At 36.2% G+C, this 27,468-nt stretch overlaps 1 long non-coding RNA gene across 9 annotated transcripts; it reads left to right on the forward strand.

Annotated features, from left to right (window-relative positions):
* The first annotated feature begins 1,213 nt into the window (after positions 1-1,213).
* Positions 1,214-22,780, forward strand: LOC149781942 (uncharacterized). Of its 9 annotated transcripts, none has more exons than XR_016414825.1 (10): positions 1,214-1,597; positions 2,108-2,235; positions 6,512-6,718; positions 9,314-9,428; positions 19,650-19,774; positions 20,120-20,209; positions 21,061-21,257; positions 21,758-21,915; positions 22,111-22,217; positions 22,670-22,780. It is a non-coding gene; the product is annotated as an uncharacterized LOC149781942 (long non-coding RNA). The 9 variants fall into 9 exon arrangements; XR_016414823.1 differs by having other exon boundaries at positions 2,108-2,230; positions 20,093-20,209; XR_016414822.1 differs by having other exon boundaries at positions 2,108-2,230.
* The last annotated feature ends 4,688 nt before the right edge of the window (positions 22,781-27,468 follow it).

A 27,468-nucleotide genomic window follows, 5' to 3' on the forward strand; every position in this document is an offset into this window, starting at 1 on the left:
GCATCTGTCCGTTGCCCCCACCCCACTCCCAAAAAAGTGTGTGTGTGTGTGTGTGTGTGTGTGTGTGTTATTATACCCATTACATTACTTGCAAAATATATACGGTGCTGACATTTTCGGCAAGAGGGAGACCTACCGATATTCTGCATATAATTATTTTAATGTTTTTCAGAGCGAGATTATTGGGGCCTGATCTGTTCAATATATTTCTCAACTGATACAGCAGGTATAATCAGAGGCGTAGCTGGGGGGGGGGGGGGGAAGGGGAGTACATATGTCCCCGGGCGCCAAGGTACAGGGGCGCCAAAATGAGGCTTACAACGTTACATTATAATAAGTAAACAAGGGTAATATTCAAAAATGTGATTAAACGGGGAGGGGGCTGGGGCGCCAATTTTATAGTTCGTCCCCGGGCGCAAAATATCATAGCTACGCCTCTGGGTATACTAGAGACCCCCCCCCCCCCCCCCCCGAGTTTGCCACAGAGCGCTCGTGTAATATACGGTTTAATACAAAATACATGATTGTGGGCAGGAATATACAAATTTTGGTCGATATACATGATCGTTGGTATCTATTCAAACGAGGGCCATGAAATACATTAGCAAATTCCTACAGTATTTTAAGGCAGGCGATTACGAATTATTTAAACCACGTTTTTCATCTGTCACAGATTTTATAATCATTTTGAAGTGGCTGCTTTATCTCGAGGAAAATGAGCGGTAAGTGTTATACAAAACAAAATCTTAATATCAATTTGATCACTTTTGCGTCATTTGACAGTAAGAATAGTAATAAATAGAGGATAATTTCTTTTCCTACGTTAGGCCTAATACCTGGTATGTTTTTTAGTGTGGTACACACACAAAAACAAACCCAAAACAACACTAACAACATTTTAAAAAACCCACAAAAACGAGTGCCGTGCCGAAGCCACGGGCTAAAATGCTTTATTATCATTTTTTTTTATTTATAGCATCAATCACAAATTGAAATATATACAGTATTAGCGTTGGAAAAGAAAGTTTTCTTTTTGTTATATTTTTTTTCTCACCCTAGCGAAACACTTTCTGCAAATGACCTTAAATAAAGAAAAATAATAAATTAACCTAAACCACTTTGAATGTCGACCGTATCTTTTATTTACACGGCATCATGCGCGGAAGAAAATTCCAACTGAACCGGGATTTCAGACAGCAGATGAATTGAAGTTGATTCATTGAACATCATTAGCAATTGTACAATCAAACAGATGCAACAATGAAAAGTGGAACTATGAAAAATCGAGAATGTTAGATTTGCGAAGGATTTATTCCGAATCATTGTCTGCTAATAGAGAATTCATGTCAGTTGCTGTGTCGGCGATGCCCACACAGCGCGCCGTCCAAATGTGAAGTTGCGTTTTGCTGACAGACATAACACTGTGCCATAATTTATCTGATGGCATGTAAAGAAGCTGCTTAAATTATAGTATTTAAAAGTTTCTTCATTTTGTAAGAGCTCAAGAAATTAATTCTGGTTTGAAAGACAAGATGACGGTAAAACTCAGAAGACGTAGCTGTACAGTACCGTTGGTGTTGGAGACATCATAATAAAGGTAACTGCGTTAACTTCGCTTTTTGTTTGGTAATTTGTTGGATATTATCTTTTGCTGATCTTCTTTGAGCTTGGAGTAAATTTTACATTCTGAACATTTTTATTTGCACTTATCTGCTTAATATGTATTGCTGGGATATCATATAGAATATGAAGTCAGTATAATGGTACTATATTTTACATATTTGAATGATAAAAGACTGGTAAATGATATAATGATAAACTACAAAATAAATAATTTGCCCATTATCCCAAATATGTTAATTTAAACAAACATTGAATGTAAATTCAGATATAATGAGCAGTTGTAAGAAGTAAGAAATAACATTTTATCCATTGAACCTGTTATGTGTTATCATCATCAGTTTTAAAATAAACACATGGAGACAAGTTTGCTTAAATTCTAAAATTAACACACACACACACACACACACACACATATGGTATTTTAATCTAATACAGAAATGGTGACATTGATATATGCAGACCAATAGCTTTTTTTCTTCTACAGATATAAATTAAAAAGCCTAATTCTGAGAGTTTCACCTACAACATTCATGATGGGAAAGGGCCACTAATTAAGAGCTGACATATGTGGAAGAAAAAATACCATCCATGTTGAAAAGGGCTAGAGGTAATGTGAGAAAACATAATTTATCAATCTTATTTAACATATTGTTGACATTTTATCTCAACTGGTCAAAAGGCTAAGTGGGTTTATGTAATGGTCCAGAGTGTGTTATTTATTTCACATCCCCTTCTGTCTTTCAACAGTAAGAAATTAGCTACTTTGGAGTCCATAGTTCTGATCAATTTGTTTATATAAAACTTGGTTTTGGGCTTAAATCAACATCTTGGATAAATCTAATAATGAGCAAAATCCAAGTATATACATGTGATCATGTATAAGATTAGTTGAGTTTTTTAACCAGCCTAAAAGCCATACTTCCACAATATAGGCTAAAATCATTAAGTTGTCCTTGAAGTTTGTTGAGTGTTAACCATTGATAATAATAAGGTGATCTTTCATCTGAGTATGTTACCACCGCATGCAATATTTATACATGTAGTGCAGTTTTTACTAAACTTAGAATACATGCTTATATAAATGAGATCTAGATTGAAGAAGTGAAGATGCATACAAATACATGAGGTTATAACCACTACTGCTGATTCAAGTTTGATCATGCTTGGCCATTGGGCTTATGTAGTCAAGTTTCACAATGATGCTTATTATGAGTGTGATAAAGGTATGGTAGTGAAGTGACCTTGCATCTGATTGGCAGAGTTTCTTATGATTTGCACAACGGTGTTTATGATCCAATTTAGATCTGACTTGTTTAATTATTTGCTTGTATGTCTGAGGCTATAAGCAAAATCTATGCATATAATGTGGTGGTTCTACATCTCACTAGCCATTCTTGCTACTGCTCTTAAAACTATTTCTCATTAATTTTATCAGACTTGGTGAATAGATTTATCTCATCAAGATATAGCAAAAGAGCAATTTTGTAAAAAAAATATTCATTCATATTAAACTCAAATTCTGCATCTGATTGGTTGACCTTGCAAATACTATAAAGGCTCTATTTCTGACAAAAAGATTATTTTGATCTAATGTAGCAGAAATGCTTATATGATCAAAACATTGAACATATTTGATGACAAATAAGAAATAGTTTTTCATGCGAATTTGATAAACATTGATAAATCGGTTCATATCATTAAAAGCTTGGAAGAGTTTGATTACATGCGAGACCATCACATATTAATCATTCTTTATTTAGAGAATTATTTTTGTCAGGATTTAGTAAAATATGTAAAATCAATATGGACTGGTTTTGTTATGTACAGCAACACTAGTTGTTTACTGAGTACTGAGGGAATTGGAGTAAGGCAAGGGTACATTGCAGTAGGTAACCTGGTTGACTTGATAACAGGATTTTAACACAAACATTTTTATCAGGAGTCTAGCATACTAACCATTGATTCACTGCAGATCCTGCCCCCATTAGTTACCTTTTAATACATAAAGCATTTGGGTTTTTTATGTCACAAATCCCATAGGGATTAAAATTAACATCATAGGTCTCACTGGATAGTTTCGTATTTTGACATCCCTCTAATTTTTAAGGTAGAAGGCATGAACCTAATTATCACAAGCCTAGCATTTATAAATTTACACATAACCTAAATCTATAATGTGGTTCAGATTTACTTCGAGTTAGGCATGGAAATAGGTTGGCTTGTTGGTGACTGCCTGTCACAGTTAGATGAGCATTGGAGATCATATGCGTAACTTAGTCTGCAAATGAGCTGCCGACTTTTATTTGTGTCTGCTACAGAGGTAAACATATAAAAAATCTTGATGGTAGAGGGGTGATGAAAAGTATGCTAATTTGTTATAGTACTAGTGAACTTTATTCATGCATAAGGCACATACTGATTCTTTTAGTTGCCTTGTCACAGAAAAATATTGAAAATAGCTATTTCTAGTAAAAAAAATGAATGTAAAATGTACCTGCATCCTTTGACCCTACCAGAACCAAACTAAAAGCTCAAATTTGTGCAGCTGCTTTTGCTCATCACAAACATAATTGGGAGTATAACTGCTAACCCTACCCTCTAGCACACATTTAAGATCTTTAGAGTTTTTAAATACAGCCAGGAATTACATCACAATTAATACTTCCAGTTCAGTACCCACGAATGTAGTTCTAGTCTATTTTTAGAACATTTTTTCCTCTCTCATTTTGGTGGTGATAGAAGAGTTTTATTTATGCATTTTTGGTAGGGATTTAAAGGTAACTGTTTATTCTTGATAATATGAGCTCAGGGTGTTGTTGTCTGTATGTATTTTGGCGACAGTGCACAGTGAGTAATAAGGCCTTGGTGATGATCCGGAAGTGAAATACGTGTTCTGGTTACATGCTGTTATGTTGACAGTCAATGATCTAAAAAAAGAGCACGTCAACCTTTGACAAGAACTTCACCGTGAAGTCATCTTTGAAGGTATTTTAGATTAACATTTGATTTGCATTGATTGTCACACAGTGGAAAGGTCAGTACTGAGAAACAAATGTAGAGAACATATAGTAAAATTAATTGTGTACTATGTCCTGTCAGGGCAGTATTGGAGCAAAGTTTAAACTGGTATAAAATCTTTATTATTAATGATAGACACATGAAATTTTAATATGTCATGTATATTGACTTTTAAAATATAAAAATGAAATTAAAAGTAAAAATTAATTTTTATTTTAAAAATTTTAATAAAATTTAAAAAAAATTAAAAAAAATAATTAAAAAACCCCTAAAATGCACATATATAATATTTTTGGGAATCATATTAAATGTTATCAGCATGTATGTATTCCTACACCATATAAAAGCTCCAATGTTGGATTTTTGTCACATTTTGTCAGAGAAAATATCTTTGTAGTCAAAATGAGACCTTCATTAAAAATACATGAAGACAACATTATAATTTGTATTGGCCATTCAGACTATTTATTAGGGGTCCAATCAGTTAATTTATGTGTTTACGATGGGGTCACTTCCTGAGTAACAAACATCTGCTTGTATAGCCTTCAGTAATTCTTTATAAACATAGTTATAAGGTATTTAGTGAGAGGACAGCGATGAAAACTTTATACTAGAACCTACTCAAGTTCTCTACTAAATCATTTTAAACTGTCTGAGAATGAAATACAGGTCAAAGGGATAAAATATGCTTCCCCCAGGTATATTTACCCTTGGATGTAAGAAAAAAGCAAAATGATGTAAGTTGAATACAAAATGCATTCCATTTCATTGTTCAGTTAGGTTAAGATATTATTGGTGTAGTGCGGCATTGTGGCCTATATGATGTTATGGGAATTCTAATGATCCATCTTGCTTTATGCATTATTAATTACTAATACTATTTGTTAACTGACACTCTAAAGATTACATAAGAAGCATTCAAACAAATTATTTGAATTTAACTTTGTACATGGTTACATATCCCACATGTACAAATATCCATCCATTTTAGAATGTTTGGGATCAAAAGTTCACATTCAGTACATCATATAGGCTGACATTGTACCTATAGTGAACCTGTAAAGCACATTTATGGCTATGTGCACTGAAAATATCCCAAAATGTTATTTTCATCATGAATATGCCTATGTATGGTAACATATTTCAATTTAGTACTTTGACAGAGTGCGGTATTGAAACATCAGCTGATATCTGATTCCACTCAATCAATGAGCTTAATAATTGGTAACCAACACTCTTCAAAATACCATATAAATGTTCAAATAGATCATTTGAATTATGTTTGCACATTTGATCTTAACAAGTACATTGTATATGTCCCACATATGCAAATTTCCATCCTTGTTTACAAGTTTTGGGGATGAGAATTTCACATTTAGCTGATGATATAGGATTTATTGGTGCTTATAGTTGATTTGTATGACCACATTTGGCTGTATTCACTTGCAATATCCAAAATTGTTATTTCCCTCATGAATAAGAATGCTTATAGTAACACATTCTAATTTAGTACATTGTCACTTGACTTTCCTGTATACTGGTATGTAATAATGTTTACACCAATGATCAAACCTCACCACCCCAACATTGCCTTAAACTTTATGATACATAGTCTACCTGATTAGTTATTTAACTTGTAAATGGCTAAATGTGCTTCTAGAAACCTCATATACTTTTAGGATGAATTTAACACTTTAATACATGGCCATTGCTTCACATTTCTGAGTGTCACTCTGTCAAGTTTAATATTTTCCCCCATGCTTGCAACCTTAATGTTAATTTGAAATCACCATATCTAACACATTTTAACTTCATTTACATAGATCTTACTGTTTTCTAGAATTAAGTGAAACATATTGTATCTTTTCAGGTCTAGCCTGGTATCTGGAACAAAGTGTTAGAGTTGGATCAGCTTGGAAGCTCTCCTGAGTAGTCTGGTGGTAATAGCATGGTTTCATAAGGGCATGTGCAGTGTACTGCCATAAGTGACCAAGATTAGTTCATATCACCACACTGATATATGGCACCTCAAAGACATGGCTTAGGTTTTCATGAGAGAGATCAGCACCATTTTTCAGTAAAGTAGAACCTCCCTAGAAACTATTTTCCTATCCCATTGCCACCTTTTGTTGTTATCGACATTGAAATGGAATGCATTTTTGCTATAAAACATGGTAGTGGTCCCATTAGAACTTTAAATCTGAATGTGCTATTAGTTATGGAAACAACTGCCTAAGTACCTGACACAATAAATGTGGAACATAGCACCTGTCAGTGTTTCTTTAGTGTGTACACCTATATGCATCTGGACAGGCATATTGCGGTTTGCTGCCAAAATCACTATGAGCTATGATGCTTCACTACCCCTGGGGAAAATGTTATCAGTTATACAGACCCAAACTACCATTTGTTTTAAATATCATTCATTAGTCAACTTTTCTGTCTAAAATTTGTCAAACTGTGTTTTAAAACTTGTATGAAAATTTAAGTTTTCAATAAAATTTAGTTTTTAAAATTTAAATGTTTATTTAATTTGCCATTAAAACTGAATTTATCAACATTTGTAACTTTCAAACATATTTTCAGACAGGGCTTATGTTGTATCACAATTAGGCTTTTACTGCATTGAAAAATTCCTATAATTAAGGAAGATATAGCAAATTTAGTTTTGGTTTCTCAAGAGCACTTGGACCAGAACTTGCACCCTGTGGAACACCAGCACTACATACTTTCTGACAGGTGTCACATGTTTTCCTTGCAAGGAAATTCAAAAAGACTTCATGTATAAAGTTGAAATAGGTATAGCATGCAAATATAAAAGTTTGACTAAAATTGGCGTACAACATGGAGCCTGTCAGGAATTACATCACAATTAATACTTCCAGTTCAGTACCCACGAATGTAGTTCTAGTCTATTTTTAGAACATTTTTTCCTCTTTCATTTTGGTGGTGATAGAAGAGTTTTATTTATGCATTTTTGGTAGGGATTTAAAGGTAACTGTTTATTCTTGATAATATGAGCTCAGGGTGTTGTTGTCTGTATGTATTTTGGCGACAGTGCACAGTGAGTAATAAGGCCTTGGTGATGATCCGGAAGTGAAATACGTGTTCTGGTTACATGCTGTTATGTTGACAGTCAATGATCTAAAAAAAGAGCAGGTCAACCTTTGACAAGAACTTCACCGTGAAGTCATCTTTGAAGGTATTTTAGATTAACATATGATTTGCATTGATTGTCACACAGTGGAAAGGTCAGTACTGAGAAACAAATGTAGAGAACATATAGTAAAATTAATTGTGTACTATGTCCAGCCTTCTGATTATACAAGTTTCATTACATTGGTCAATAATTAGTCACATGTGATGACACTTGTAACTAATCAAACCACAGCAACTGAGAGCAGACTAAGCACTGATATTTATATGGTACAGTGGCAATATACAGTCTGTCTGCCGCAACACATGAAACAAACTGGACAAATCTGAAAGCCTTGAATTTGACTTTATTTATCTGTATGGTAGAACAGAACCTGAGTTGAAAAGCTTTTAAAGAAAGACCTTGATATCAAACCTAATAATAACTGCAGGAGTTATATTATGGATAATTAACCATTCTCTCAGTTTGAAACTGGGCATTCTATCCCATGGGGTTCTAAATGTAAACCAAGTGTAACTGATATCCTAATGAACTGTAAAGACCATAGCAGCACAACAGCAGGGGACCAGATATGTCCAGATCCAGAAATCATAGACCAGTTTCAAACTGATGATGAACCACATAAAAATTACACATCTGCTAGAACTTATGTTATGAAGATAACTTAATTTGCATTATAATTAATCCTCCTCCTCACATTCATCATAATTGAGATGCATCATATATGTTTTATTGTAAAATAGTTTATGCAACATAATTCAGTGAAGACCTTTGCTGCCAATTTACCAGTGAACCATTTGTTTCAATGAACATATTTTATGTTGTAACAAGGAGCATCATTTAAACATTATGATACACTTATCATACCTGTATATGAAATCATAATACTAACACTTATACTTGCAATACTACTACTAATAAAAACACCTGCATTGATAATTTGATTATGTTCAATTGGACTTGTATCTAAATGATCACCAGCTGTATGAAAAGACATATTTTAATATATAGATATTGGATGGAATACTAGTTACCACAATTGAATAGTCATATGATAAATGATATATTATTTTAAACAATTTATATTTGCAGTGAAACATACTTTTACATTATTTTCCCTTAAATTTCATTTATAGAGCAGTATACTCTGCATTCATTAAATTACTGAAATGGTTAATAATACAACAACAAATACTGCAACTTCCAGAATCACAAAAATCAAAAGATATAAACAGAAACTTCCCTACATGTATCAACAGTTGTCACTTAATAGACAGAACTATGAAGATTTAGAATAGGATGTTAACAAATTAGGTATTCAAGTTAAAAAGAAAAAAATACCAAGTAAGCTTACTACCAAAAAATCAAACAATAACAGTGAATTTTAGTACATTCCCAGGAAACAGAATATATGATTTTTCTTAACTTGATCTGATACATCTTAAATCTATAGAAAATGATTCATATTGTATGACTAAAATATTATGTAAACAAAAATTCCATCACTTTTTTCAGATGCAACATGCATACCCCAACCCATCCTTCTTGATCATAAAGTATACCAGCATTCCACTATAAGATGGGGAGCTGTAGTGGCTCAGTGGTTAGCTTTCTGGACCTGTGAAATAAGGTAGGTTCAAATTCTACCATCAGACCAACCTGGGTTAGCTACCATGGTGTGTCCTTGGGCAAGGCACTATACTTAAAGTGCCTTGGCACTAAATAACTTACTTGTGTTGGTTTACCATAAAAGGCCAAACCAAACACAAAAAAACAACAACTTTAAAATATGAGTTTTGTCAATAGTAAGTAAAGGAAAATCATACTGAAGAAATGTTTTTGTTAATACAGTTTAATGGATCTAAAAAATCTCTTTCTTCTGCAGGAGTTTAAAATGTTAAATTAAAAAGGTCATGGTACACATTGCTTTGTTCGTACACATCAGGCTCCGTAACCCATATCCAACTAAAAATTTTAGTAGAGTCTGAATAAAACATATTTTAATCTGGATGATAATATTCTTTCTCCATTCATATATTACACCACCAAGATTGATCCAAATAAGATTACATTTTACTATAACACTGAGGATGAGTATGCCTCTTAACAACTGACAAATGTGGAGAGAATGGAGTTAAACTGAACTTTGATTTCTTTTCAACCATAGCACAAGATGATCATTTATTATGAAAAAACCTGAATAAAGTTGGAGTTCATAACCATGACAGTCTTGATATAATATAAATTCAATATATTATTGTTGTCTTGAGGTATAGTTCTGTATATTACAATCTCACACAAGATCAGGGTATATTTTAGTACCATACAGTTAATTCGGGATTGTATTAATACCTATTCTGGTGAATGAACATTAAATAAGATTTACTATTTTGGAACCAGTTGCAATAAAGTTTACTAAACAAGAGAAAATATGACTTTACTATGATATCTAAAATGTAAAATCTGCAAACAGAATACTTGCTTGACTTTACACTTCAATTATTTATTTGAAATGAATTTATACAAATGGCATTAAATTGGGTTTCAGGCTGGTAATGACAATGGTAGTAGTGAATAGGGACGGTCTAGGGACTAGGGAACTTCCATGTTAAAAAGGGTATATCCACTCTGGGGACTATGTAATTTAACATGGGAGAAAAAAAAAATATCCATTCTAGGGACAAGGGGAATTTAACATGGGAGAAAGAAAAAAACTATTCATTCTAGGGACAAGGGAAATTGAACATGGGGAATAAATCGTGGGACTGTCTTGGGACTAGGGGAAATGGAACAGGGTCGGGACCCTATTTTAATAAGGTCCCGACCTGATGGGTCTATGAAAATGGAACAGGCGAAAATTGAAACAGGGAGGGGTCTCTATTTTTTTATTATTTTTTTAAACAAAAAAATAAAAAAAAAGGGGTAGGCAATTGAAAGTCAAGATCTTTTCGAGAGATAGGAATGGCCCTGAAAAGGGCCTTTGGTTTTATGTTAATATACCCTTAACATAAAGGGCATCTGTGACATCTTCTTCTTGACCTTAGGCTGCGCCTGACTGCAGGACCATAGATTAAGACTCTTTTGAGGCATCCTTGATGCTCCACATAAGATTCTTCGCATCCACAGGCTGGTGTCTGTCCTGTGGATAACTGTCCAGTTGGATCGGACATACATTGGTATGTCCGTCCGGAACATCATCGAAGACACAAGCGTTGAAGATTGTACGTCGGTCCACATGTTGGGGTGCTGAGTAACAGGTGAAGGAATGCAGTGAACTGTACTTATTTATAGGGAGAGGAAGGATTGAAACGGATTGAGTTTGTTGACCAATCCAAACGCGCGTTACAAAATTCAGTCAGCCCACGTCCAATCCGAAGAGAGCAGTCTGTGACGTCACATAGTCTATATAGATTCGCTAGCGCCTGTGCGCAGTCAATCTAAGCGACAGTTTTTCAACATGACGGAAACTCAGAAAACGATCAATTGGGGTGCACTGATGGTGGAGACTACCCAAGGGAACCCAGACTTACTTTCAGAAGAGGTGAATTGGGATTTTGTGGATTTTTTTACCTTGCAAGAATTTGTTACTGAACCTTCGTCACCTTCTCCTTCATTACCGCACATGGAAAATTTTAGACAGAGACAGAAAGAAGAATTGGAGAAATTTATACAACAGCAAAAGGAAGCGGAACAAGCTTTTCTCCTACAGCAACAGCAGCAAGAAGAAGAGGTAAGAAAAAAACAAGAAGAAGAAGAAGCAGCAGCAAAGAAACAAGGGTGTCAATTTTAGCGGAGTTAAGAAGTCTGAAACAAATGTATCAGACTTCTTTATTACGGCTGAAGAGAATACGACCTTCCCAAGCTAAACACTCCAACCCTGTGACTACGCCTACCGCACCACCCTTAGTGACTTCAACGAAATCATCATCAACAGTACGCAGTCCAGAATTAGGCCTTGGCCGTGGCAAAGGCTTAAGACAGTTAAAGTTGATTGTTTAAACTCACCCCTTACACCAAAAAAGGCCCTTTTCAGGGCCATCCACGTCTCTCGAAAAGAGATAGACTTTCAATTGCCAATAACTAAAAAAAATCATTTTACCCAATAGTACCTGTCTGTGTATGAGTGTGCGTGAGTGTAGGTTCTTATTTTAAAATCAAAACCCAAAGACACTTACCTTTTATAATTAATTTATTCTTTTATAAATATTTACAATTCACAATTCACAACAGAGCACTTTAAAAAGTTCATAGACTTATTCTGTCTCTTTGTTCACTCTCTGTTTTTTTAATTTCTTCACCGTCATAGTCTTTTCCTCCTCTTCCTCCTCACTTTCTTCCCTTCTTTTCTTCTTCTGTTTCTTTTTCTTCACCTGTCTGTTTTCTTCCTCTTCTTCCTCTTCCTCTGAAGAATCCCTCTCTTCTTCTGACTCCTCTTGTTTCTTTTTTGGGCAGTCTGGTGACCAATGTCCTTTTTCTTGACAATAATAACAGGTATCTTGACTTTTGTCTCTTCTAACCCCTTTTTTTTCTTTTTTGACGGTCTGGACACTCTGAAGACCAATGCCCTTTCTTCTGACAGATATAGCAAGTATCTTGACTTTTATCTTGAAAGGAAGGAGAGTAGTCCCTCGGCTGGTCTGAAGAGAATTTTCTAATGACCCCTCGCAAAGCTCTGATGAAACGTTCGATCTTGGTAGTCTCTTCCATCGTTGTGCTCAGTTTGAGAGTGAAATGAATAGTGAAAGGACAAGACACATACCCTTTATATACGCTGGTCTGCTATGACTATAAATTAGTCCATGGTGTTTAAACTTTAGTCATTTGACTTTTTGCTATCGAGATGAAATGATCCAATTCATTTGAGAAGAAAGAAGAAGAAAGTAAGAGGCAGAAACGTGATCTATCGCCTTGTACCAGGGCTGAAGTCTTGGCACAAATTCATGCCAGTGATTTTGAAGAGGACATGAGTGAACCAGAATCCAAACCCTCTAAACAAAGTTTACCACCCTTAGTCAACCCTGAATAGTACTATGACATTCGAGAGACAGAAAAGCGTTCGTCTAGAAAATTTAGAACTACGGCTTACAAATACACAGTGAAGTTTAAAGATTTCAAGTCTGAAGTACTGTTAGAGAAAGCAGAAGGGTTCATCACCGACATGTGGGATTCTTTGCTCACCACACTCAAGCGACAATGTCAACCCAAAGAAGATGATCGCTTGAGACTTTCCATACAACATGACGGCTTGAAATCCCCTGTTTGGATCGAGTTTAGCAGCCCTGCAGAATTGACCACTTCCAAAGTCATGGACAAGATTCAACACGTGCAACAATCTAATGACCAGTTTGACATCACCGATGGAAAAGCCACACTGGACATGACCCACGTCTCTCCTCCTCAAGGGACCGGACAATGCAGAAAGACCTTATTGGTCAACAACCTTCGCATTACCAAAACAAGTCTTGTCCAAATTAACAATTTTCAAGACCACATGTGTTTAGCCCGAGCCATCGTGGTGGGATGAACCTATGCCGACAAGAACGACACGGTAGAATGGAAAAGAGCCTGGGAGAACATTCGAAAATCGAACCGAGCCAAACAACGAAATGAAGCAGAACTTCTGTTACAATAAGCATGCCTGTCCAAAGACACATCCTGTGGCATTCCTGAGATGCAAAAATTGCAAGATGCCCTAGCTCCACGATACACCTTGAAAGTGCACCCTCAAGAAGTGCGCGGGTCTCTGTTGTTTCGAGGGAAAGACTTTAAGGATGGAAAATACATTCACCTCTATCATCACGATGACCATTTCGATACCATTACCACTATCACTGGATTCCTGGGATACAAATATTACTGTGAGAAATGTGAATTATGATGGTTATAATAATCGAGAGCAACACAAACATTGTGGATCGAAATGCTCAGGATGTTTGGCCTCTCAACCCTGTCTGAGCGAAGGGCAAGAACCAGTGCATTGTCCTGCTTGTCTGCGCACATTTGTCAGCCCTGCCTGTTACCAACAACATCTGAAGATGCAAGGTTCACAGAAGAAATGTGCTTGTCAACTCCTGAGATTGTGCCCAATGTGTGGACAAGGTCTATGTATCAACAGTACCAAGGCACACGTATGTTCAGGAAAGAAAAAATGTCACATTTGTCACTGCATCGTGGACTTGGAACACCAATGCTACATGCAAAAATACCAATCCCAACCAGAGAAAGAGGATGGTCACAAGAAGAAGAAAGGCAATTTCATCTTTTTCGATTTCGAATGCATGCAAGAGACCGGTATTCACATTCCTAATTTCTGCGTGGCTCATCGAGCGTGCGAGAAGTGATTCAAGAACCTATCTTGAGTTATTGCCCTCACTGCAGTAAGATTCCTGGAGGGCGTGAAAAAATCTTTCAAGGACCGAACACACTAGCCGATTTCACACAATGGGTCTTAGACCCCATCGACAAGACGTGGAGCCAAGAGGACATCAAACATTATTATGGAGAATGTCATCACCATGCCACGGTGATGGCTCATAATTTCTCCGGATACGATGGACAGTTTCTTTTGAGATGCTATACGGAACGTGGCACCGAGCGTCCTAAAGTCACTTTGAACGGAGCCAAAATCATTTTCTTGCAAGTGGGACAAGCGCAGTTTAAAGATTCGATGAGCTACTTAGCCATGCCTTTGAGTCGAATGCCTAAAATGTTTGGAATGACAGAAATGGCTAAAGGTACTTTCCACACTTTTTCAATACAGAAGCCAATCAACACGCCGTTCTACCCCATTTGCCTCAGGCTCACTATTACGACCCTGACAACATGCGTACCGAACGAGAAACTTTCTACGCTTGGTACCAGGCTCACGCCTCCGACCCTTTCGACTTTCAGGAAGAAATGCTAAAGTATCGTCATTCCGACGTGGACATTTTACGGCGATGCTGTGGAAAATTTCGAGAACTGTTCATGGAACACGGAGGGGTTGATCCTTTGAAAGAAGCTTGCACCATTGCCAAAGCGTGTTCCTTAGTCTACCGACAACGATTCATGCTTGAAAACACTGTGGCTGTCATCAGTCCTCAAACGACCAACTATGTCAAACGTCAATACTCGGTCAAAGCCCCATGCTGGTTGCATTACTTGTGTGACAAGGAAGACAAATGGTTTCAGCATGCCCGCAACGGACAGGGCGAAAAGATCATCGGAATGCATTCGGTCGATGGCTGGGACTTAGAAAACCCCAAGATCATGTACGAGTTTAACGGTTGCTTATTTCACGGATGTCCCGTCTGTTACCCTGACCGCGGCACTAAAAATCAGTTCTTACAACGAACCATGGAAGACTTGTACCAGGCCATTTGTCAGCGACGCCTAAAGTTAGAACAGGAAGGATACCAAGTGGTGGAAATGTGGGAACACAAATACGATCACCGTTTGAACACCGATCCCGAGTTTAAACGCCTTATGGAAAGTTACCAGTTCATGGACCCACTGAACCCGAGGGATAGTTTGTACGGAGGAAGGACCAATGCCACCTGTTTGCTGTACCAAGCTGATGAAGAGAAAGGAGAAGAAATCAAATACTTGGACGTGTGTTCACTGTATCCCTACGTGTGCAAATATTGTTGCTTTCCTGCAGGGCACCCACAATTGTTCACCGAACACATCGACCTAAAAAACATTCGACACTACGAAGGCTTGATCAAGTGCAAAGTTTTGCCTCCCACGAACCTTTACCATCCCGTCTTACCTCGCCATTGCCAAGGCAAACTTATGTTTCCTTTGTGCCGTACTTGTGCTGAAACGTGCAACCAAGATCAACCTTGTCATCACACCCAGGAAGAACGGGCCTTGACGGGGACATGGGTCAGCGTAGAATTGTTCAAAGCTCTGAACATGGGATACCAACTGTTAGAAGTGTACGAAATTTGCCACTTTTCCAAGACACAATAATTCCACAAGGGTGACCCCACGCAGAAAGGCATTTTCGCAGACTATGTGGATGCCTTTTTGAAACTGAAGCAAGAAGCCAGTGGCTATCTGTCCTGGTGTCACACTCCCGAAGACCAAAAGACAATCAGAGAGAAATTCTGGGCACAAGAAGGCATTACTTTAGATCACATTGAGAAAAACGAAGGCAGGCGATCGTTTGCCAAAGTGATGTTAAATTGCTTGTGGGGTAAAATGGCACAATGACCGTGTTTACCCAAGACGGAGTATTTGACCGAACCTTCCCGCTACTTTCAGATGATTCACGACAAAGCCAAATTCATGAAACACGTGGACATCGTTCGTGAGGATTTGATCTTGGTGAATTACGAAGAAGATCTGAACTTTGTAGAAGATGACCCCTTTGGAAATGTCATCATTGCAGCTTACATGACAGCTCATGCTTGCTTAAAATTGTACGAAGCTTTAGAACTGTTAGGGGAACGTGTCTTGTACTTTGACGTGGACAGTTGCATTTATATCGATCACCCGAGTCAACAGCACCCTGACATCGAAGGAGACCGTTTAGGAGCCTGGACAGACGAGCACCCCGATGACAAGATTCTAAGTTTCGTCAGTGGTGGTCCCAAAAATTACGGCTACGAATACTGGGACAAACAAGAAGTGCACACGAAGTGTAAAGTGAAAGGACTTACTCTGAATTATCGTACCAGTCGAGTGGTCAACTTTGGCGTATTGAAAGAAGCCTTGCAGTCTAGAGAAAGTGACCACCTATCAACCCAACAAGATTGTACGTTTACCCACACACCACATCGTCAGTCGCCCCTTGGAAAAAGTCTATCAAATCGTGTAGCAGAAGCGAGTGCGGCTTCCCACCTACTTTACTTTGCCGTATGGACATGTCGGTATAAAACATTGGTTGTAAGAGGATAGCCACCCACCAGAAGGATGATTTCCCCACAGCAAGAATCGAGTGAGAAATCCAGCGAGAACTCCAAGTTCAAACCCTACCATTTTCCAGTCTTCTTACCTGACTATTGTGATTGTGCCCGTCGATTGGACATGTTTCAAAAATGGCCTACGGATAGGGAAGGATTACCTTCTTCGTATGTTTTAGCTAGAACAGGATTTGTCTACTTCGGACCTGAGTCAGGATTGGGATACGAAGTACAGTGTTTCGCTTGCGGACTGAAGTTACGAATGGATCTATGTATCTACAAAGATTCAGCTATTCTGGAACATACTCGATGGTCTCCGCACTGCCCTTACCTTTCAATGGCCTTTCCACCCATTAAACTACGGTACAATTATGACGGTACCTTAGAGACGGTACCTTCCAAAACTAGACGTAAACACATTGCATCCTATTTCATTGTTGTTTCTTTTCCACATAATAGCTTATTTTTTATAAAATGTTAAACTTTACTAATCTTTTTTCAAGATCACTTTAGTTTGCAAAAATATATCTTGTCATTTATTGGCATTCTACATTGAATTTTGTAAACTAGCTATAAACCTGACCTAATTACTCAACTTAACTGCTGACAGAAACAGTCTACAGTAAATGTATTTCATTTCTATAGCTTGATGGATAAACATTACATCTTTTAAAGCTGTGCACAGAATAGGCCGACATATCACGAGTCAGGAAAACATGGGTGTGGTATCCCCTGTGTCCAAAATTAATATCATTTTGAATAGAATATTCTAGTGACAATTGCCTCTTTTCAAATGGTAAGCATTGCTTTTTTTTATTTTCGTCAATCTGTCAAATTTGGTATGCATTTTGCTTTAATATTTGAGATGGAAACCTTAGGTGCATAGAAATGTCAGACAGTATTGTACATCATGGATGGTGTCCAACATACTTTTATGATCATAAAACAAAATCCCATTGTTTTAGTTATGGCCACTGATTTAAAAAATATTCATCCAAGCTAAATATAATAATAATAATAATGAGGACTTTGTATAGCGCCTAATCTTTAGAAGCTCTAAGCGCTTTGCAACATTAGACAACATAAAAACATACACAATGATATGATTACAAAAACAAACACCATGAAATTAGAAAACATAAAAAACATGCTGAGAATATTTAAGGTAGTTAACATTATTAAGTCATTAAGTTTGTTTTTGCAGTCAGAATAAGTAGTTTTGAGAGCACTCTTGAATGGGATCACTACGTCTTTGTGTCTAAGTTCAGTGGGCAATTCATTCCATGTTGCTGGGCCCTGGTATGCAAAAGAATGCTGTCCATGTGACTCTGTTTTCATAGTGAGAATAATGAGTATATGATTGTCGGAAGAGGAGTGTAAGTATCTTGCTTGTGTGTACACATAGGTGAGGTCGGATAGGTATGTTGGACTAGAGTCTGTCAGTGAAACGTAGCACAGAGAACTAATGTTGTGTTTGATTCTGGATCGAATGGATAGCCAGTGTTGGGTACAGAACAGCGGGGAGGTGTGCTCTGATTGTGGTACTCTAAGTATGATCCAAGCAGCTATGTTTTGAACTTTTTGAAGTCTCTGCAGTAGATATTAAGATGAACCAGACAGAATTGAGTTACCATAGTCCAGTCTTGAAAGTAGTAATGAACACACAAGTGTTTTAGTGGCATCAACTGAAAGATATCTGAGAATGGAGCTGATGCGTCTCAGCTCAAGATATGCAGCCTTGCATATGTTCATGACATGTTGGTGCAATGTGAGAGTACTGTCCAGAGTAACACCTAGGTTTTGTACTGATTGTGTGAATTTAATGTTGGTGTTGCTGATATTTATTGTGTGAGGTAAAGGATGTGAATGAGAAAGTCTTTTTGTTGTAATCAGAATGGCCTCAGTTTTATCATCATTCATCTGCAGCTTATTACAAGTCATCCATGATTTTACATCAGAAATGCACATCTCTACACCTTGGATGGTAGCATCAACTTCAGTTGGGTGGCTAGATTTGTATATTTGGGTGTCATCAGTGTACAATTGGTGAGACACTGGATGATGATCTATGACACTTGAGAGCAGCTGAGTGTATAGAGTGTAGAGAACAGGTCCAAGAACAGACCCCTGTGCAACACCACAACATAGATCAACTGGGCTGGAGTGTAATCTATTTGCAGACACAATTTGTGTCCTGTGGCAAGGGCGATATGCAGATTGTACATTGCTAAAAAGACTGTTTGAATTCAGACAAGATGCAAGCTGGGATTGAACAACCTTTTGTAAGATTTTTTATATGAATTGGAGATTAGAAACCGGGCAGTAGTTCTTTAAATCCTTATGGTGTAGTGTTAGTTTCTTCAGCAGAGGTTTTACAATGGGAGTTTTGAAAAATGATGGAAATTATGCTGATGAGAGAGAGGTATTAATAACATCAGTTAGTGAAGGCAATACTGGATCTAAGCACTCAAGCAGCAGTAATGTTGGAATTGGATCAAGTTCACGTGACTTTGGTGCACTCTAGGATGATTACTTAAAAATGCATTTATTGGTGGTGAGAGACTAAATACATGACTTGATACTTGTGTTTAGCATTAATTGGAAAGCTGAAGATTAGTAATCTTTTGACATACATATCTTAATTGTACCATTTAATTTACAAAATTCAATGTAATTTGCATTGGTAAAATGTGTAGCACAAGAAAAGTCATTATGAATCAGAGATAAATCATATCTTTGTTTTGTCTGGAGCTTGACTAATTTATTGCACATTTCTGTACACTATTTTGTCTTTAATCCAGGATTATTCACTGCATTCGGATGCATTTCATGGTGAAAATTCACCAGCTGGATTTAAAAGTGGTGAATATTGCTAGCGATTGTTCTGCAAACCCTGTATGTCACAAGGAGTCAGTGTATTCAAGGACTCATACAGTATTTACAAGTTCTCATTGACATTTCAGATGAAAATGAAGAACTGAAAAAGATGAAAATCTCAAGTGGAAACCTTTCTGGTCAGCCATCTCATCCAAAACCTCCTGAAATGGAGAGTATTTTGCAGACTCCAAGATTTCCTCTTATCCAGCTGGTATGTTCTATTTAGTTTATCTGGTCTCTTTTTATTTTTTATCAATTGCTTTTATACCATGCCACAATTGGAAATTCTTTATCAAAAGTATGTATAAATTTCATCATTTTTCTGTCTGTTTAATAAGATGTGTTTAAGAGTACTTACTTACTCATGATGCTGTATATATGAGATTAGATGTTTTGTTAAAAAAGAATGCATTTTGTGATATATTGTATCACTGCTTTATATACAGTGGTCATTGCAACCAGTATGCATTTTGTTTACATGCTAAAAAATCCAGTCTGATTTCTTTGTTTCTTTTTTACTGCAATTAAGGAGTAGTGATAATCTTTATACTCTTAGCTGCATCCAGAAGGACAACACCATCACCATCCCCATCCACTCTGGAGTGGAGAATATAAAGATTTCTCTCTGCCAGTTCCTCTGCAAGTAGTAAGTATTGAGGATGGAAAAAAATGTACATTATAGAATAATGAAACAAATACTACAGGTGTTGACTTTTATATAATCTCTTATTTCATTTACAGCTCTCTAAATACGAGTAGGTCAATTATACACTGTATTTATGAATTTAATTCTCATCTAAGGTAGTAGAACTGTTTTATGTTTGACAAAATGTTGGGTAATTTGTGGCCATACACTAAAAACACATTTTGTAGCATTTAAAAATGCTTATGTTCAATGCACGTAAAACTCATTGGTTTGTTGTCACTTCAGTTGATAATAGTCTTGTCATCTTGTAGACATTTTGAATGTTAGTGTTCAATGCTAAGGTCATATACATTGATTCAACATCAAAATTTGTTTGCAAAATGGAAGATTATGACATGAAAGCACAAGCTCTTGTAGCTTAGATACTGTTATTTCAGAACATTGTGAGATGTTAATTAATTAAATTATAGGTCATAAAACATACTGTTCAAGACTTATTTGTGCAAATAAACAATGAATTGTTTTTCATTGATGTGTCGACTGTTCATCATTCCATTGGATTTTTTTATTTTTCTTTCTGATGTATACCATTGTCTTGTGTAAGTCAGACGCCTAAACCATCTACATTGAATGCAGACTTTACAGACACCAGCAGTGAAACAACATATCCAGGGAATAAAAAAATAAAGGATTATGGGAAAAGTTTTCATATAAACTGTACAAAAACCATGTATTTCATTCCATAAATATATTTCATTGTTAAACCCATGTTCACTGTACAGATCTTTTTAAGGAGTTTATAATAATGATCTTGATCTTTCAAAACTAATTTCATCACAAATCTGTTACAGATTTCCAGTTCAATGTACTTATGAGACTGGACACAAATATTGAGAATTTGTTGGAGCAGCTGGCCCTCCAAGTTCATACACAAGGCCCAGACACAGAATATAGAGAAGAAATTCTTGCAATGCCATGTGATTCAGTGGAGGAACTAGAGGGCCTTTGCCAGAGGTTGGAGGAGAATCCCAAACTCTCCAAGAAGATGGTAAATTGGGGCTTTATTTTCTATTTAAAAAAACTGTTATAACCTTTATTTGCTGTTGTGAACCTCAATATGCATTATGCAAGTTCTGCAGTGCCTGTATAATTATTTTTGGGGGTGGGGTGAACATGTAGTGGTCGGCTGTTTTGTCTTACGGATGTAGGCCAAAACATGTTTAGAGATGAACATGTAACAGGTATTTTACTACATATACACTATTACATATTATGTGGCTACTTTAATTCAATCCTTGAGTGAATGTCATTTATGAAGTTAATAGATTCACGGTGGTTAATTTGGTTTATAATTGCTATTAGTACATTGTGTTGCATAGTTAATGTTATCAAATTTTTTTCAAGTTAGAGAAATTAAATTTGCTTGCAAAACCATGTCAAAAAATAACTATATACAAGCATATTTTGTCACATCGATCATGAAATACTACTACTAATAATAATATCAAAATCAAAAAATAGTAATATTATTATTATTATTATTTTCAGATATGCTACTTGAGCTCCCTTGGCAGGTTTACAATTGGGGATAGTGCCTGCAGGATGATGAAAAAGCTTAAAACAAAAAGACTGGCCAGAGTATAGTCCAAAGGGACGTAAAGGGAAAAAAGCATTTCAAGAGCTTGTGATATGTCAGGTTTTGATAAGTAAGTATGGCTTGATTTAAATTGTGTTTTTCATGTGACTTGCCAGAGATTTTTAAATGAATTGATAAAGTAACTTGAGACCACATTTCAAAGTACATGTTTTAAAAATATTCCATTGATTATTGCTGGCATTTAGAAAAATGCAATGCATCCTTTGTTGTGAAACTTTTTTAAAACATTGTATTACTCTTGCAGAAGCCTGCTTGAAAACTAATGGCAAAGCAAAGGCAAATGGAATGGAAGAGACCATATCAGAGACCCTCAAATATGCACCCAACCAACGCAGAATGACAAAAAACAAGGTAATCCAAATGACTCTTATTTCATCAATATTGGATTCAGTTTCGTCTTTTAAAGCATAGTATTTGCAAAGCGGATGCATTTCTAAACTGATAACAAAATCAGCTTATCCTATTGCCCAGGACTATCAAAGCTAGAGTCCAGCTAACTACAATATGCATATATCTTGTCTGATCGGACAAGTGCCTCCATTTGGAATTTTTATTCACATGAAATATTTAGATGAAATAAATTCATCTTTGTGCAAATTGATTGCACCATCCACTTGCCAGAAATGATAAGTAGGTGCAAAGTTATCTTGTATCATGGCTTAACGATAGTAAGGGAAGCACAAGTGCAGTGAAGAAAATTTCATACATTTTTATAATGCTGATTAACATGACTTCTGCATATGTAACTAGTGCTGAGATGATATGACTTTATTTAAGCATTACAATTTTGTTTTAATTTGCAGGTGCCTGAGCAGAAGAAGTAATAGATAAACTTTACAGTGGAGTTGGAGACTGATTCTGATTCATAATCTTAATTAAATCTAGAAAATAAACATTAAAGTCATATTAAAATATCTGTTGTATTGTTTCCTTCTTTCATTTTTCTCTTAAAAACAAATGTCTGAACCTTTAGTCTGTAAATTCAGTGGATTCCTTATCAGCCCATCTACTTTTACTTTACACCATGCTACTTTAAAAAAAAAAATGAATTATCCCCATTGGGGTAGGTCCCCCAACCCCCCACCCTACTTTGTCAACTTACCTGCCACATTTAAATCTAATGGAAAGCCCTGCTGTAAAGCCTGTTAGTAAAACTACCCAACAAGAGGATTTCATACATTTGCAACTCCTAGGTGGATGGTAATGTTTTCATTTTTGTAATGTAGATTTGGACATTCTTGCCACCAGTATGGAATATGTGTTTCAGAAACACAAGCAGCTTTCATCAGATTTGCATATAGGTTTTATATGTTGTGAGTATGTTGCAGGAAGTTTTTTTAAATAACATCATATGAGATGATGCCAGTGGAAATGGCAGAAAAGTGTCTGTATTGTTCGCCAACTACACCTTGTTCTTACAAAATGTGGCTGTTACACATTCCCATGATGATGTCACTGACAGCCATCAGTGAGGAATGCCCCAACAAGCATAATACAAATTGCTTCCATTGTAATTGTTACAATTCCATTCTGACCACTCCGGTGTCCTAGTGGTTAGAGCGTCCGCCTCAGAAGCGGGAGGTCATGGGTTCAAACCCCAGCCAAGTCATACCAAAGACTTACAAAAATGGTATTAACAGCTACCTCGCTAGACGCTCAGCATTAAGAGGTTAGTGTTAGGACTGATCGGCCTGGTGTCAGGATAATGTGACTGGGTGCAACATCATACTACATGTTTGCAGCATGATGCCCCAGTGCTATACATCACTATAAACTGCCACACTGCAGACATCGTAGCAATATGACTGAAAAATTATTCAAGCTACGTTAAAAATCCAATCACACACACACAATTTCATTCTACGATCCAGAACCAACACTAATTCCGTACTACAGTTCTTGCATTTCAATCCAATTTTGCTTTTGAAATGTAGTGCCACTCAATTCATAATGAACCCATTCATTTCAAACACTCGCAAATACATATTATTCCTGTCTACAACTGAAAAATATCTATATAAAAAAACGTGTAACTGTGTTTTATGCAAGGGCATGGAGATGCACAAAAACTTGCACCTGAAGCTTGAATAAATCCCCGACTGTGGATAAGACTTTACCCATCGATTACCCCAGCTTGGGGATACATTCCGACCGTGGCGATTTATTATATATCCTATGACTGCTCCAGCTTGAGGGCAAAATCCAAGCACATCCCTAAAAAGATAACAAGTATAGCGGCTCTTTACCTTCTGTAAATGCCACTTGAGCTTCCTGATGCTGTTGTATCTGCCATTTGACAGAATCACGAATGTGGATATATTTCTTAATTGCCTCTAGTTGTTGAGTTAGTTTAGCTGTATGAAATTCCTTTGTGCAGACTCACTCATTATTAATATTACAACAGTGATTTAATTACACATTACCTGTCAGCACACCGATGATAAGTCAGTTATTTTATAACACACCAACAAGCTTGCCCCTTGCACCCCCCCCCTTTTTTTTATTTGGGCACCTGTGGACATGAATCTGCAAGGCTCAAATTGTCATTTTTAATATAAGATCTCAACATTTTTAAGGCATTAATTTTAAAGACATCCTTAAAACCCCCAAAAGGTTATCAACTGGATCACCAGCCTTTGTTTAGAGTAACAGCAAGTATATATATATATATTTAGGTCTAAGGAAACACAATAAAAATGTTTGATTTAACAATGACATATTTGCCTCAGGTCTGTGATCCTGAAGTGAATATTAACTGTCCATTTATTTTCTTGGCTTTTCTTTACTAGTAAATTGATTATAGAGATTTCTGCGATGGTGAAGGCAATGTAAAAATTGGTTACTATAACATACCTTTTACGCCATGTTTGAAAAAATAAATCCAATGGAAAGGTTATAGTCTGAAAATCTTCATTAAATTAAGTTAATATAGGGGAAAAAACTTTAAGAGTTCATAAATATTTTTCAGTGCTGAATAAAGATATAACATAACACTTTCTGCTGTGATTTTAATAGTTTCTGAGAGCATGAAAAATTTCTAGAACTATAATGTATAAATGTTTTCAAAAGATTATATTAATATGAGGGAAAAATCTGTTATGAAATAAACCGACAAGATCTTGTATGAATTCATGTTATCTTTAAATATGATATTTGTGTGAAAATATCTGGAAGAAAAAACAAGATGGTGCCACTCACACATACAATGTGGTTGCCACAGTAGCCATATTAAGAAACTTTTTATCGCTACTTCTGAATGGATAATTGTGTCAGCGTGTCAACATGTGTACAAAATACTTATGTTGATGTCTAGCAGGTCCTGAATGAGAATTATGGTGCTGTACAGACATCCTATAAGGCCACCAATGTGGCCATCCTGAAAATCTTGTTATAACTACTTCTCCTGAATGAATCGTCATATCAGTGAAAGACTTCTTATGTCTAGTTGGACGTAAATGAAAATAGTGCCAATCTAACCTCCAATATGGCTGTTTTAATGGGCATCTGGAAAACCCCTTCCTTGCTACTTCTCCTAGATGGCTGGTCATTTTGACATTGTGCTTTCACTAGATGACCTATTTGATGTCTGGTTGGCTGTAAATGGAACTGTGCATATGGTTTTGATGTCTAGTTGGTCCTAAATGTGGTTTTTGCTGCTCATTAACTTCTAATGGTATTATAGCTGGTTCCTTAATGAAACTGCTGTACAAAATTAAAAGGCCTTCTGACTTTCTATCAAGTTGGATACAATTATCTTTACCAGCTAGGATTTCTTGATCCTCTTTTTTATACATCAACCCTTCGCATATGTAGTTAGCTAAAACAGTATTTTGAACAATTAATTGCCCTCTTGCAAATAAAATCCCAACTGCATGCTTTTACCAGTGTGAGAGCTCCTTATATAAGTAGCTAAGTATTCAGTAACTGAATTTCCACATCCACATGCATCAACTCAGAATTAAAAGTTGCAAAACATATACAAATTTGAAAATCTTGAGACGTGTCACTTTGCATGGTGGGTGTTATGATTTAAATGCAACAAGGAAATTGAATTAGGGTTAATTTCTTTAAGCTGTATTCAATCATGGGGCCCTGGATTATAGAATGGTCTAGGCATACACATCACTAATCAACTCTCTCTAGTCCAACCAATGTGTGTATATGGGAAAGCTTGCCAGTAGCGTTATGTGTGTTGATTTCTTCCAATAAATATGTTGGCTGCCATGTAAAGTCTATGATGTCCTGAAAAATTGTGTTAAGCTCCATACAAGCAAGCTAAACAATCAATGATATAATGGAACAGTAGACACCATTTTAGCTAAATATGCCAAGAATTGATTTAGAGACTTGGTTAGTGATGATGACTTAAAATTGGCAAGGGATTAAAAAGATAAAAGAAATGACCTTTCATGGCACTGTAATATAACAAATGAGGAAAAACAAAAGTTTATTGCATTTGAACCTTTTGTTTTTTCACAGTTTCAATTTAAGTCATAAGGCCCCTTATTTTGCCTTACCAAACATATAGCAAGTTATTACCTCAAACCCTAGCACTAATAATGCCTCACAAGTAAGCAGTCTTTTATGAAGTCTCAGGTCTGAGTATATGTCTAGCAATACTTATGTCCAGTTTGTTTATAAAATGCTTTCTCACATGGTACAGTTTTCAGAGAGACACGATAAATTCAACAAGTGTGGTAATGAAGGGACAGGCATTCTTTATTTATGCACACATCCCAAAGGGACATTGCTATGTTTGAATCAACACTGAACTGAAGACTGAAGCATCAGTTGCATCAATTAAAATATTGTGGCCCACACAAAATACTGCAAGGACTATAATCAATTTATGAGTGCAATGGGCATGAATTACTGTAGCAGACTGGAGGAAGTAATCCGAATTTATTAATATCTTGAAGCTAAATATAGTAAAGTTTTCATCTATAATCTGTGGAATCGTTTTTGCACACAGTTTGCAGGATTTGTCTTTGGGTCATCGTTTTTCTTTTTCTTCATCTTTCTAGCTTATGGTATCTTGATAAGTCTTATGGTGCCGTGCAACTGCACTTGATGATTACCACAACCAGTGACATTGTATCAAATCTTCTGGGATCAGATGATTCAATGCAAATTCCACATAACCTATCACCATCCTCATGTTTGCCATCTGACTTACTAAGTTATTTTGCCTAAATAATAATAAAAACAATCTGGTCTGATGTATTGATAGCGTTCTGAATGACCATAATATATTCTCTGTATCTATCCTAGAAAATCCTGAGTGGATCGCTGTTTGGTTTTAATAAACCAAAGTAATCCAATGAAAGGCATTTTACAGACACAAGTGTCTGTTTCCTGTATGCAGTGATTAAATGATAGTATTATGTCTTTATTTTTTTAAAACTGATGATACATATGATCACCTTCAATGTGCAATATTAGTTATGTTAATTAACGAGTGGGCAATATTTGAATTTCAAAGATAAAAGTGTATGCCATGATCACTTTAGTAGGATGATTTGTCAAGTGAGGTTATCTTTTCTGTTTGAATAAATATTGTTAACTAAACTATTTTCGCAAGTTATGACATAAGAATGATTCA

This window comes from Sinohyriopsis cumingii, chromosome 15 (genome assembly GCF_028554795.1).
Source record: "Sinohyriopsis cumingii isolate HCF-2022 chromosome 15, ASM2855479v2, whole genome shotgun sequence".
NCBI classification, from domain to species: domain Eukaryota; kingdom Metazoa; phylum Mollusca; class Bivalvia; order Unionida; family Unionidae; genus Sinohyriopsis; species Sinohyriopsis cumingii.